Source organism: Elephantulus edwardii, unplaced genomic scaffold (genome assembly GCF_000299155.1).
Source record: "Elephantulus edwardii isolate Elephantulus edwardi_28Jun2011 unplaced genomic scaffold, EleEdw1.0 scaffold00064, whole genome shotgun sequence".
NCBI classification, from domain to species: Eukaryota; Metazoa; Chordata; class Mammalia; order Macroscelidea; family Macroscelididae; genus Elephantulus; species Elephantulus edwardii.
The window spans coordinates 739,351-742,854 of record NW_006399814.1 but is presented as its reverse complement, the minus strand read 5'-3'; the positions used below and the strand labels follow the sequence as shown (position 1 = coordinate 742,854).

Sequence of the window (3,504 nt, the reverse complement as noted above, 5' to 3'; positions counted from 1 at the left end):
CCTTCTGTCCTCCCTAGTCATTGTCCAACTCTCTGATGCATAACAAGCGATTGCAAAGACCATGGCCTGTGTCAGGCACACCTTAGTCTCCAGAGAGACAATATTGCTCCTGAGTACTTTAGAGAGGTCCCTAACAGCAGACTTTCCCATTGCGATACACTTTTTGATTTCCTGACTGCTGGTGTCAAGAGTGTTGACTGTGGAGCCGAGCAAACTGAAGCTGTGAACAATCTCAATCTGGTGCCATGGCTTCTTCTAAATCCCCCTTGAACTTCTAGCAGTTCCCTATCTGTGTACTTCAGCAGTATTGTAAATCACAACAGACTGTGGCTAACCTTGAGAAGAATGAGAATCCCAGAACAGTTGATTGTGCTCATGCAAAACCTATACATGGAGTAGGAAGCAGTTGTCAGAAAGAGCAAAGAAAAACTTCAAAATCAGGAAAGGACTCAGGGACTTATCCTGCCTCCGTACCTTTTCAATTGCTATGTGGAATAGATCATTTGGGAGGCTGGACTGGAGGAAGATTCATCAACGACACAGTCTTGCTTACCATAACTGATGTGGACCTGAAGCGTTCGCTGAAGTCAAAGACTGTAGTCTTCAATATGGATTGAAGCTCAACATTGAGAAGACAAGATTCTCATCACTGAGCCATTTGGCAGCACTATGATAGATGGAGAGGAGATTGAGGTTGTTAACAATTACAGCTTCCTTGGTTCCACAATCAACACTCTTGGGACCAGCAGCCAGGATATCAAAAGACTAATTGCTCTGGGGAAAGCTGCTGTCAGGAACCTTTCAAAATTCAAATGAACACAGCAAAAAGTACTGGAAGTGGATTAGGGCATTTGGTTTAATGATGCAGGAAAGGATAAAACATAATTAGAAACCAAATTATAATTAAAAAGTTGGTGTTAAAACAACTATAAGATATCATCTCACCCCAGTCAGAATAGCAAAATTTAACAGAACAGCAAGCAACAAATGCTGGCAAGGTTGTGGAGAAATTGGAACCCTTATTCACTGTTGGTAGGAGTGTAAAATGGTGCAACCACTGTGGAAGGTGATATGGCGCTTTTTCAAAAAGTTGCAAATAGAGATACCATTTGACCCAGCAATTCCACTACTGGGAATATACCCCAAAGAGACTATAACTGCCACCCAAGCAGATATATGCACACCCATGTTTGTCACGGCTTTGTTCACAATAGCAAGGAGTTGGAAACAACCCAAGTGCCCATCAACAAACGAATGAATAGAGAAGCTGTGGTATATTCACACAATGGAATACTACGCTGCATTGAAAAACAAGGAACTCATGCAATATTATTCAAAGTGGGTGACCCTGGAGGACATTATGTTGAGTGAAGTATCTCAGTCACAAAAGGACAAATACTGCATGGTGCCACTGTTGTAAAACAGGACTGACCTTGGGGTTGGGGGAAGACGGAGAAAGATGGCTTTAATAATGTATACTGCATTGGAACAGATGAGGGAGAAAACTGTTTAAAAGGGATATGTGATTAGGTATTTTTGTCATGACAGGAATGCAGAGTGAAGGCTGCATAGTGGAGTGAACCTGGGGGGAGGGTTTGTAAAACAATGAAAGACTTTTACTTTTCCAAGATGGTAGTATACTGGGGGGAGAGGGTTGGGAGGGGAGAAATATGCAACAATGAATGAATGGAAACCCAAAGTCTCTGTAAGTTTTCATTGAAATTACTAATAAATTTTTTAAAAAAGGAAAAAAGTTGATGTTGAAGATATTTTTAAAAAAAGATGTCGAGGAGCAATAATATCAGTCTAGAGACTAAGGTGTACCTGATCCAGGCCTTGCTATGCACAGTGACCAAAGATAACAGAAGAAGAATCAGTGCCATTGAGTTGTGCTGGAGAAGATTGAACGTACCATGGACTGACAAGAAAACTAACAGGTCTGTCCTGGAGAAGATGAAACTAGGCTGTTCCTTGAAGGCAAGGACTTTGAAGCTCTGTCTCTCATACTTTGGGCTTGTTGCCAGGAAGGGCCAGTCTGTGGAGAAGGACATCATGCTCAGGTGGGTGGAGGGTCAGTACAGGAGAAAACCCCAGATGAGAAGGAATGACACCATCGCTGGGGTAATTTGGGTAGTGTGTCAGAGTCAGTGAGACTGACTCAGGACAGGGCAGGGTTCAGAAATTTGGTACCTAGGGTCACTAACGATGAGTTGCAGGCGTCTTGATGGCACATAACAACAACAACAATAACCTGGATGATTTTGGGTATGATGACCTATAAAATGAATTGAAGGGGAGCTCTGGTGGCCTAGTGGAAAGGAGCTGCAACTACAATCCCAGAGGCGTATGGATCAAATCCACTAGATGCTCTACGGGGAATGGAGGGACAATCTCCTCCTGTACCAGTCAGATCTGATTTGATGGTACACTCACACAAAAATTAAAAAACAAAACAAAAAAAATGAATTGAGAGGGCTATCTTTGGGTGTGTTTTTAAACAGGTACTGATTCCATCCTCTTACAGAGGATCAGTGTGTACCATTAATTCAGTCAGTTTCTTCCAGAGCATTTCCTCTGAGATCACTCCCTGCTGTTTTTTATATACCAGCTCTGCTGCATCAGAGACCTGGCATCCGGGTAGGAAAGAATGTTTTCTGCTATATGTTCTAAACCTTGCTCTGCTACAGTGGTAATGAACTCCTGCTTCAACATGGGCTTCAAATAAGAGTTGATATGTCTATGCTGATCATGACACTTTTGTGAAGTAAGATGTTCCACGAATTCCTCTTGATTTGATTCAGACCACTCATCAAAATATTTAATACATATTTTCCTTCTGATGGACTCGTTCTGGAGATGATCACAGTTGATGGCCCATTATCATAAGCTCTGTTCTTGTCCTCAGTTACCAAGTCTGGCTCCATAGTAACCTTGCTTCAGTCTCCCTGTGCAGCTGTGAATGGCCTGGACCATTTGTTTTAATGTTCTAGATGTGATATTAGAAGATTTCTAGAACTGCTTTCATTTTAGGATATACTACTTTTCTGTGATATGTGGTGGTGGGGTTATGTGCCATCGAATCACCTACAACTCATCGTGACTCATAGTACAATAGCTCTGGACCATGTCCCATTCTGCACCATCTCATCATCTCTGACAGACCTATCCCCATTATCCCAGTTACTGTGTGAGACTATCTCTTCAGGGTCTTCCTCTCTTCATCCTTCCAGAAATGATGTCCTTCTCCAAGGACTGGTTCCTTCTAGCTGTGTGCCCAAAGTATGTGAGATGGTGCTTTGAAATTCTTGCCTTCAAGGAGAAACCTGATTTCACACTCTCCTGGACAAAACTTTTTTTGTCATTCCTTGGTGTGTTCAGTACTCTTCTGCAGCACCACAACTCAAAGGCATTAATTCTTCTGCACCCTTTGTCGTTGTCCAGCTCTCTAATGCATAGCAAGTAGTTGTGAAGACCATGGCCTGGATCAGGCACACCTTAGTCTCT

At 42.4% G+C, this 3,504-nt stretch overlaps 1 pseudogene; it reads right to left on the bottom strand.

The window, feature by feature from the left end:
* Positions 1–2,924, bottom strand: part of LOC102843800 — a 7,204-nt pseudogene extending 4,280 nt beyond the window's left edge.
* Between the last annotated feature and the right edge of the window lie 580 nt (positions 2,925–3,504).